General features: G+C 37.1%; 1 protein-coding gene across 7 annotated transcripts in view; it reads left to right on the forward strand.

The window, feature by feature from the left end:
* The window catches only part of CSNK1G1 (casein kinase 1 gamma 1), a 148440-nt gene that overhangs the window by 79883 nt on the left and 57241 nt on the right, over window positions 1–11316 (forward strand). The window lies entirely within an intron of this gene.

The following is an 11316-nucleotide window of genomic DNA, read 5'->3' on the forward strand; positions in this document are numbered from 1 at the left end:
TCAACTAAAAAGCCGCTTGCTCTCTGGCTCCTGGAGGGGCAATTAAGTTGCTTTGGGGACCTGTGATGCCATTACAGTGCCTACAAACTAACCTTTCAATGCTTTCACCCACCTGAAATACACATAGTATGGGAGTTTTGCTTTTTGGTAGTTTATTCATTCTCTTTCCATTTCTTTATGTATACCCAAAGAAAGGAGGAGGAGTTGGTAATTTGTAAGCTATATTTTACCATATTGAGACTATATGTCTGTTTTAAAGACATGCTAAAATACACGTTCTGAAATACCAAAACACTATCATTTTTATCCATTATTCTCATTAATTTGGAGGACATATCAGTATGATTATAATACCTATGACCTTTGAGGATTTTTAAAAATTAAGTTTGTAATTTTTTAAAACATGCCTAATTTTTACCTAAAGCTCTAATTTTTTACTGACTTCCAGAAGAATATTTTGACTAATCAAATGTTACCATCCATCCATAAGGAGGTCGTGCCTATAAAATACCTCTTGCAGAAGATGAAATCCTTCAGCGCTAGTTTCTTTGTTTGACATTAGTAGATGTTCCTCTACTTTATGCTTTCTTCAGTGTGACAGTTTTATGTGAATGGGTGAGCATGGTTTTTATTTCAAGTACCACTACCGAAGGTACTATTGAAGGAATTTGAATTTCACTTCCTAGGATATATAGAATTATTTAAGAGCCACTGGATATTATTCAAGTTATCTTATACTCTGACCATGGCAGTAATCAGCCATAGTCATAACCTAGGGAGGCCAGGATGGGTATTGTCTTTCATTGAACCTAACATGAGTTCTTGCTCACGATATGTATTTGTTCATTGATTGTATCCTTAAATATAGTGTTCCTGGCATAGGATTTAAGATTGGCAGCTGAGTTCATTGGACATATGTATAACTTGAGGCTTGTCTTTCCAGAACTAAATTTTAAAGTTGACTGTTATGTTGTTTCTGGTTTCATAAATTTCAGGGTAATAATTATCACAGCTTATTTAAGATAAACATGTTTGTACATGCCTCACAAATCTAAAACACAGGTAAAAACATGCTAGATCCAGTCCATCTTAGAAGTTTGAGTGGGCCAGAGGAAAGTGACCAGGCCATTTTTCAGGATTTCTTCTACAAGCCCTTCCAAATAGACCCACCCAATCAGGCCAATGTTCTCTTTTCAGTAAGGAGCCACAAAATCTCACGAACTTGTTAATGTAGGAGTAATGCCTGTGCTGCTGGTTCATAATGTCACCAAATACAGAACATTGTAGATTCTTGAAGTTTCTGCGTTCTCCATGCACTGGAAACAAGATTTAATAGGTAGAGCATTGGAGGAAAGTTGACTTAAAAAAATCGCCATTCACTTAAGGCAGCAAGGAAAAACTGGAACCTCTGAGACTTGCATCTGTTGCAGTGGGAATAGGAGGGCTCTTTTGTAGTGGTCAGGCCAGCTATTGACTCATACTCAGGCAGGTTGGCCATCATTGGTGTACCTCCCAGTGTCTCTTCTGACAATTGTCTAAGAGTTACAAAGCTTTCTAGGTCTTACATGAAGTTCATTAGTTATTCCTGACCTCTTTTTTGCTTTCTAAGATTCTCCTCTGCTCTTAAAGAAACTGTAGTGGGTGTTATCTTCTTAATGTTCTTGCCTGCAGCTAACAAAGATAGCCACAAGATTTTCCAAGATAGGAAGAGTTTTAGAGATCTGTTAGAAATTTCCACCCAGTGTAAGAATTGCTTCTTAACTGCCAGTCATTCATCTCTGCTTGACTACTACTAGCCATAGAGTGTATCACTCTTCAAGGTAATTCACTGTTCTTCATATAGAGCCAAAATTTGAGATATATGTATATATATCTATGTGGATATGGATATGGATATGATTACATATCCGTGGAGCACCGTTGAGTCCTCTGTTACACACAACTCAAAAGCATTCGTTTCTCTTAAAATGAGCCTCATAAAACTGCACCAATAACTCTGGATATGGAGACAGTAGGATTATTATCTTCCTTGGTCTGGACACAATATTTCCTTTAATTTAGATTAGCTATTTTAACAGCCATTTTACATAGTCGACTTTTATGCTTTTATGGAGTTTTACTCAGCTGAAACCTTTACATATTTTTTATATAAGCTACCATTAACAAAGACTTTCTGCATATTGTGGTTGCATAATTGATTTAGAGCACCTAAACCTCTTAGATGTCATGTTATTTTATCCTGTTATTATTAAATATTGAGATACTTTTCAATCCTGATTCTGTTACTGATGATTATCTGTTGAATGGTTTTTAATAGTAATTGCATATCCCCCACCTCAGATTATAAACTTGAGAATGAGGCTTGTACCTTCTTCACCCTTGTATCTCATATGTCAGGGCCCAACATAGTTCTTCCACAGAGTAGTCAGTTAGGAAGTGTTCTGGTGACAGACAGAAGTTAGGAAGATTTGATGAGCATACCTTTTTATATTTTTGCCAAGTTATTAATAAAAATGTTCTCTGGGGATGGCCAAAAAAGGAAACTTATTTTGAAAATAGATCAGTTGACAAGAAAGTAGACAAGATTTCACCATGTCATACTCTAACTACCCTAACTCAGCTACATCTCATTTGAATATTTCTCTCCTTTTAATATGCAGACATATTTTATAGCTAATCTCAGTTCACATGCAACTTCATGTGTTCTTTCACTTAACATTATTTGTCATAATGCTGCATAGTCTTCATGTTGCTAATCATTGTATAATATCCCATTAGCTTCATACATCATAATTTAGGCATCGATTTTATGTTGTCAGATATTAGATTTTTTTTTCGAGGAACTCATTTCCCTTCTTGATTTCTGATACCAAAGTATTACGACTCAAATCTTTAATGTGTTCTCTCATTTATTCCCCATATGATATGTGATGATTTTCAAATGTTTAAAGAGCTATTAAGTGATAGATTCATATTACTCCAAATGATTCTAGAACAAAAATTATTGAAAGAAATTACAGAAGATAATTTTTTTCTTTGTACAACAATTACAATACTGTGGAAGTAATCTAATGTCATCAATATACATCTGAATAATAAATGATGGTATATTTATACCATGTAATTTGCTATTAAAAAGAAGATAGAGTCCTATATACTAATATGGAAAGATACCCCAAAATAATTTTAAGTGAACACGTTTGCAAAACAGTATAGTGCGATCATATTTGTGTAGTACAAGTAATACATATATAATACAGATATGTCCACATGAGCATAGAAAATATCTGCATGGATCTACAAAAAAATTACTAATGATTATCTTTGAAGGGTACGATTAGAAATGGGAAGCAGTGGCACTCTTAAGTTTTCATTTTAATTTTTTTATTATTGTTTGCATTTTTTGCCCTGACTATAAATTATTATCATAACTAATTTTTTTTTTACTTTTTAAAATACAAATTATTATTTTGGATTCATTGTTTTACAGTATCTATTAATTTTTTAAAAGACTGTGGTAGTGGATTTTTGGTCTCTCTCTTACCTCTTTCGTCACCAAGCAACTTGTTTCTGTCCCCATTTATCCTGAGCCATGTGTTAACATCTTCAAATATAAGTTCAACAAATGATAATAAAGTAGTGCAATACCTTGTTTCCTTTGTTTCCAAACACCTTATAGGAACTAAAGAAGCAAATTGTAAGCTGAAATAAGCTGTCTTATGCAATAGGATTTCCTATTTCTTTGGACAGGGGCGTAGTTTTCAGGCAGAAGTTGAACAGTTAACACATTCTGGAATTTATAAGGGAGATTTGTGTACTGGGTAAAAAGTTAGAATATGTTATTTTAAGACCTATTTAAACTCTAAGATCATATTTAAAAACTCTTAAAGACCACACGTTACTGTACAAGAAACATTCTGGTACACATATTTATTATACTTGATATCTTTCTTAGTTTCAGAAGACAAACTTATATTTTAGACTTTAATTACATTACAAATATCACCCTAGGAAAACAAACATCCAATGGTCAGTGAATCAAAATGGGAACATTACCTAGTGTTTCATGTAATTGGATGGCTAGAGTCTTGGTGGGTTTTTATTTGCAAATTATGGTTCAAATTATTAAACCTGAGATTGCTGGAGAATTTCCAAATTTACAAAGAAAAACTTTTTAAATGTGAAACTCTGCAACTGTATACATAATGACTATGCAAAAATATTATATTATTCTTTTCCTCACTATTGGAAAGTCAGAGTTTTACATTTTCTCTATAACTAAGCTAAATACATTTTTCAGTTTTGTCTTATTTGTGCTTCATTCTTTATATCACAGTGTTTTGATTTTTCAGAGCACAAAGGGTTTTGGCATTGAGCACAATTATGCTTTTCAGATGTAGTTTCTATAAGTAGTTCTGAATACATAAGATTAAGAGTCAGGGACTTAAAGATTGACTCTGATTGCCTGGAACTTGCTTGCCCTGCTGGTATCTTCAGTATTTGTTTGGTACAATGCTCCAGCTTCACAAGAAATAACAGCAGTATTTAATTATGGTAATTAAAGGCTGTAAGCCTTGCAATCAGTAGATGAAAGCGCCCTGTGAGTTATAACCATCTTTCTTATTTTCTTATCATTTTCTTCAGTCATCAGTGTTAATTGTATTGTAGTCACCATGCACAAGTCCCGGACTTATTTTCCTGTTATAGGAATGTTTTTAGGTTTCCCTATGTTCTCAGGGTCCTTTTACTGAGGAGAGTGTATACATCATCATTTTTTAAATTTCCCATGCCACAACTCTTTTATCCGGTACACCTCCCACTTTTGCTTATATCCCAACATGCAGAACTAGGACTTGGTGGATGACAGATTTGGGGCAGAGATAGGCAGAACCAGTGGCCTAAATAGACAGGAGGCCTAAACATAGGAGAGGGGCAGTATGAGCATGAAAGTTCATAGCTTGACATGGGCTAGCCACATGAAAGGGCCTAGTATAGTATATGTCTGATAATTAAATAAAAGATGAGTGAACCAGAACCAAACATGTAGCAGAAGTGGCAGGAGAAGGGAGTAGGGGAGAGAGAATGAGTTGGCAAGGGCAAAAACAAATGAAAAAAGGTAGAGAGTAAACAAATGGCAAGAAAATAGGACTCTTGATACGAAAAAAGAATATAAGTAGATAAAATTCGGTGGAGGCCTCTGACTTAGCTAAAAGGAGCTATAAAGTTCTGTTACTGTTCTCAGAGTTAACTTCATGAGGAACAGTGGTTTTGAACAATAGCTTTGACATTTTTAGTAATAGTAATAGTGTAGGTTATGGTAATAATTCCTACCACTTCACTTGGCATTTGGAAAGGCCTAACTGCCCTATAAACAGACACTACAATGATCTCTTTGCTTCTGGACCCTTCTTAATTGCGTTGAGAGGTCCTATAAGTGTAGTGGAGGAACTCATCTTGCTCTGTTTAAACACTTAATTCCACTCCTACCTAGCTATGTACCTGAGAAAAATTCTCAAGGGCTCTAGGAATAAATATATCATAGCTGATAGAACCCAGAGCTGCCATGTCCTGGCTTTCCAGCAGCTATTCTAAACTGTGAATGACCATTCTGCTTTGGCTCTCTTATAAAGAAGATGCTAATCCTCAAACAAAAAAAGACAGGAAGATACTTACTGAAATTCTACAATGAACCAAAGCCCAGGCAAAATCTCATTGGGGAGAGAATGCAAGTGAATTTAAATACCTGGTAGATATTTTATATGTTATTTCATTTTTCCCATTTTCGAGCACAGGAAATTTTAGTAACTGACTTACACAGGGTCACACAGTAGGCAAACTGGAGCTAAGAATGTGTTTGTCCCATGTTTTTGTATAGATTCTTGTCTATATGTATACATATACAAATACATATACCCAGTGGATGCCTGGGGTCTTCCACCCATTATTTCATATCTAATTATAATAGAGTGGTGTAAGATAGCCATAAAAATGCTTAATTGAAGCAAAGGCCCATAATTTCTCCCCAGTGAAAGAGTAGGATTTCCTGTTTCACATAATGCCCACAAATTTCATGCCTTAGAAGGCTGCCTTTGTTACCTCCATAACCTTTTATGTCCTTGGGCTATCTAGGTTTTGAAACATTTCTTTCTAAAGTAAATTATTTATTTATATTAAATACATGTGCCATACATACAACTGAGAAGCTTAGAGGTACCCTGTGCAAACCATTTTCACCCACTCAAACCTTTATGCTGTGAATAAAGAAAGTGTTCATAGAGCTGATCGGGCTTTGCAATTTTGAAGTTTCTGGGAGGGAATGGTTTTATATGTCATCAAAAAGGATAAGAGGTGCCAGTTGGTACCAGAAAAAGAGCTTTGAATCTAGACAACTGTTAACAAGAACATAGTTCTGCTTCAACAGAGGAATAAAGCATAGATCTGAAAAAAAAATCATAAGAAAATGTGAGGTTGACAAAACACTCCTATAATGTTGTGAACTTCCTGAGGAGTACATTGTAAACAAGCTGGGCAAACATAGGAAGCAGTACACAGAAAAATTAAAAGTAAGAGCATCTAAAGAGATACTGGAAAAATGGGGATTTTACTTAAAATGGAAGTGAATCATATGACAAATGTAGTTGGATACAAGTAACATGCCTCAACTTAGATATCCAATAGTTAAGAGTGGTTAAGAAATTTAGAAGAAACTTTTTGGTCTCCTGTTGGGTAGAGAGTTTTCAGAACAAGATTAAAAGGATAAAATAGTGATCTTGGTACAAGAAGGGGAAATCTGGATCCTTTCTTGCCATGTATAAGTTTTCAGAAATCTCTCTTCCAGAGAGGAGACATACCACTAAATTCAGGAGAAAACTGATCTTAATTAGTATAAATGGGCAGCCTTGAAATTTTGTTTTGAGGGCTGTGGAGATTTAAACACCCGCCATCTGTAATTACAGGCAGTGTGAATAAGTAGAGACAGCCAAGAATTGGAACAAGGAGAAAAGTTTAGCCCAATTTTTCCAGCTGTTTCTCTGTGACTCAGTGTTAAGCATGTGCCTCAGTTTCCTTATTCATACATCAGGAAAACCTTCCATTTCTTATCGAGTTTGCAGACCTGCTGGTGTTGAATGAGGTAATGTCTGTAAAGTCCTTGAATTCGTAAGGGAAAAGTGCTATATAAACACAGGGCAGTATTGTTTTACACTGAAACTGAAGATCTAACTTTCCTGTAGAAATAGAAATATCCTATTTACATTTTTCATAGCTTTAAAAAGATAAGATAATAGAATGAAGAAATAACAGCTTAATTTTTGAAGAATTTCTTATGGATTCTCAAGCAATAGTCACTTGATATTTTCCAGTTCTTTTCTCTGAGTCAGTAGAGCAGAATTCCCGCTATGGTGAACCCATCACCTTTGTGATCTTGAGGGAGGTTTTTGTTTCTTTCCAAGGAGCTAAATGTGGTCACGTTGAAATACAGTTGTGCTCATTTGAGCCTCCTTCTAAATCGCTGATTTGATCCTCTGCTTTATGTAATCTACTGTTGATTCTCTCTAATGAATTCTTTATTTCAGTTATTGTATTCTTCATTTCTGACTGTTTTTGTTTTGTTTTCTATCTCCATTTTTATGTTTCCTATCTCTTTGTTAAAGTTCTCACTGAGTTCATCTACTCTTCCCCTACGTTAATTGAGTATCTGCATCTGGTAGATTGCTTGTGTCCATTTTTTTTTAGTTCTTTTTCTGGAATTTTGTTCTATTCTTTCATTTGGAACATGTTTCTTTATCTTCCGATTTTGGCTGCCTCCCTTTGTTTGTTTCTAAGTATTAGGTAGGGTTCTTAAGTCACCTGGTCTTAGTAGCGTAGCCTTATGTAGTATCCTTTGGGGTCCAGTGGTGTAGTTTTCCCTGGTCACCTGAGCTGGGTGCTCCAGATATGTCTTTAGTGTGTGTGCCCTCCTGTTGTAGTTGAGCCTTGGTTACTATTTGCATGTCAGTGGGAGGGATTGACCCTTGGGGTAATTGGTTGTGAGGACTGCCCAGTAAGGGGCAGACCCTATGAGAAAGATTCATTTTAGCAGAGTTCTGGAACCTTCCCAGTCTGCCCTTTGGGCGTGTCGTCTGTGGAGGCAGCCAGATGATGTTCTGGCTAGGTCCTCATGGGAGGGACCCTGCTGCAGGCCAAGTTCTGTTGCAGCCTGTGCACTTCTCGGGGCCCCTGGCAAAATCACCAAACAGTCCACAGATGGCCACCACCCATGCTGGGCTTAGAGGCGGAAACTGAGACTGGCTCCTGCTAGTGCAGGGCTTGCAGCTGCTCAGCAAGTGGAACAGGCCACCCCCAATCCAGATGCTACTTATTTGGGTTTTGTGAACCTTTAAGAGATTTTAGCAAAGCCTGCAGCATGAGCCAAGACAGGCCATTTATAGGTAGCTTGGGTGGGCCCACAACTTGGGAAGAGTGGGGTCTCGGAATGACTTCGGCAGGGCGACTTGTGTTAGCCAGGTTAGTGGAGACTCAGATATGGCATTCGCCTGCATCTGTACGCAGGGATGGGGGAGAGCTCAACAAAGGAGCAGTGGATTCTGCCAGCACTTCTCCCTGGGAGAAAGCTGACCCCTTAGCCCTGGCCCTGAAGCCAGACACTTCAGTTCCTCCCCATATGTCCCTCGTGCTTTTCAAGCAGCCGCCCCAGCGCTGGAGCTCGGAGCAAGTGAGTCCGTCAGCGAGTAAGTCAGTGTGCATAGACCCTTTGAGAGGAATGGCTTGATTCCCGTAGCCCTCTGTCTTACTCAACCACAATCTTCGCTGATTTCACAGTCATAGGTATGGGGACTTCTCTTCCTGGCCCTGGAACCCTGGGCTGGGGATCCCAGTGTGGGGCCATGACCTCTTGTTCCTCCAGGGATACCTCTGCAGCCAAGATATCCCTCCTGATTCTCAACTACCATACACAGTTGTGGGACCAGCCTGGTTCACGTCTTTGCCTCTCCTGCCAGTCTTGAAGTAGCCTCTTATGTATATCCCTAGTTGTAGGACTTTTGTTCAGCCAGACCTCAGGCATTTCCCAACGATGATGGTTTTGTTGTTTAGTTGTCATTTTAATCTGATCGTGAGAGGAGGTGAACACAGTGTTTACCCACTACATCATCTTGACCATTGGCTCTATTCGTAATAGTTATGGTTTAGAAAAGATAGCACTCTAGATCGCTTTACTCTCCTTTCTAAAAAAAAGAGAATAACTCTAGAGAAGGGATTTGCAATTATCTATGTGCAGCTTGCCCAAAAGAAAAAATTTTGATTTCAAACAGTGCTGAGGTGCTTTTAGCTTTATTCAATATGGATTTGAGAGATGAGATACTAAAGTACGATGAATTTAATGTCAAGTTGAATATTATGATTGAAAAATAATTAAATATTGAAAATATTCTAGTAAGATAAAAATGTTAGAGAATAAGTTGCTGGGGCCCATCTGTGTGGTAGTTTGTCATATTGAGGCATTGTCACTTTAGGGACTTGGTAGCCTAATTTGAGTCTAGTTCAAAATCTTGAGATACCTCTCAAAATACCATATGTTAGTTTCAGTTGGCTGCTGAGATAAGCTAATAATTAGTCAAATAAGTAGCTACTATCAACTGTCACACATCACACCTATCTACTAATGTATAGGTATCTTATTTTAAAATGTTAGGATTTCAAGGGTGACAGTTTTTCTAAGGAAACTAACTGTTAAACACAGTGGAGTGAGGTGAGGTTAGGAGCTAAAGTTAGCACACAAGTGAAAATCACACATAATCAAAGTTAACTTTGAAAAATTCCTTAAATTGCCCAGAGTATATTCTAACTGGATTTGTATATTCTAACTGGATTTGTATATATGATCATGTTCATTAAAAATGTACTGCATAGCATGAAGGATAGTATATACAGTGGTGCAGAGTTTATACAATAAGGTATACATTAGCAAAATCTTTTATGATAGTGTTTTTATTTTCTTAAATGTTTTTTGGCCAAGCATATACTGTTAAATTTGAGTAAGTAAATTTGGTTCTTATGTCATTCCACATCACATTCTTCCTTCATTTTACTGATTTTTTATGAAAGGCTTGACTTAGTAGCATGTTAGCTATTACTTCTCTTGTTTTCTACCTGTAAGCTCCCTAAAGGCAGAGTCTGCGTCTTATTTATCCTTTGTTTTTTCTTCCCTCTCTAAAGAATCTAGTATAGTGTCTTGCACACAGTGAGTATTAAGGAAATGATGGTTGAAGAGGAGAAAGATGAACAGTTATATGTGTGTTAGTCAACACTATTTTAAATCCATTTCAATTAGCTTAGGCCCAAAGGAGGATTTACTGGAAGGCCACCACAGGGACATATCATGGAACCAAGGAAGAAAATATATAGGTCTCACTAGAGGTTAGAATAATGCACTTGAGGAGCCTCTGGGAACCAAGACAACTACTCCTTCCCTGGTTCAGCTCTTCCAGATTCTGATACTTTGACTCTCCTTCGGATTAGGGTTATAAAATCTCTTGCCTCAGTTTCTGTTAGCCCTTTTCATTTTCTTCACATTACCATCCTTCTCAGGTTCTTCTCATATTTGGTGGAAAAAGGCCTTTCATGTAGCCCTTCTTAATTTAAACACCTGCAAAGATTGACTGGAGCCCTGTGTCCAAATTGCAAGCTCCTGGAAAAGAAACTGACTGACTCAGTTTGAAACAGCCTTTCAGTCCTGTTCCAGGTACCTTATTCAGGAGATAAAAAATCATGTGGACACCACCACTCAGCAGAGAGCCTCTTTCTCTAAGAATGTGGCTTTAAGAACTGGGAGAAAACAGTCAGTAGTGTAACAAAAGAATGGTGAACTTACAGACGTTACTTTTCTTTCTATTCATGTTACACTTGCAAAAAAAAAAAAAAAAAAAGAAAAACATTTTTCCTTAAGACAATTCAACATCTTGAGATTCTCAAAATGGGGACTAGAGCCCGAAAGCAGCAACCGTGTTGTGACCTGGCATAGAGCAATGAGTGCTCTCAGAAAGAAAATTGCCTCTTTTGCAACTAATTGTTAGGAGAAAGCAAAGAATAATCTTAGGGGAAAACCCTGCTTTGGGCCTATGTTAAGAGAGGCAGATCTCGTACTTTGTGGGAGTCTGGAATGATGAACTGAGATTTAAAAACACATCTACCAAACTTTCACCCTCTGAAGGATCTGCTTCTTTCTCCATGAGTAGCCTATTTGAAATAAGTACATATTAGAGCAAGAGCAGAAGCCTCGTATTCTAAAACAAAAAAGGTTAAAGTCCTGTCCTCTGA

This window comes from Pteropus alecto, unplaced genomic scaffold (assembly GCF_000325575.1).
Source record: "Pteropus alecto unplaced genomic scaffold, ASM32557v1 scaffold86, whole genome shotgun sequence".
NCBI classification, from domain to species: Eukaryota; Metazoa; Chordata; class Mammalia; order Chiroptera; family Pteropodidae; genus Pteropus; species Pteropus alecto.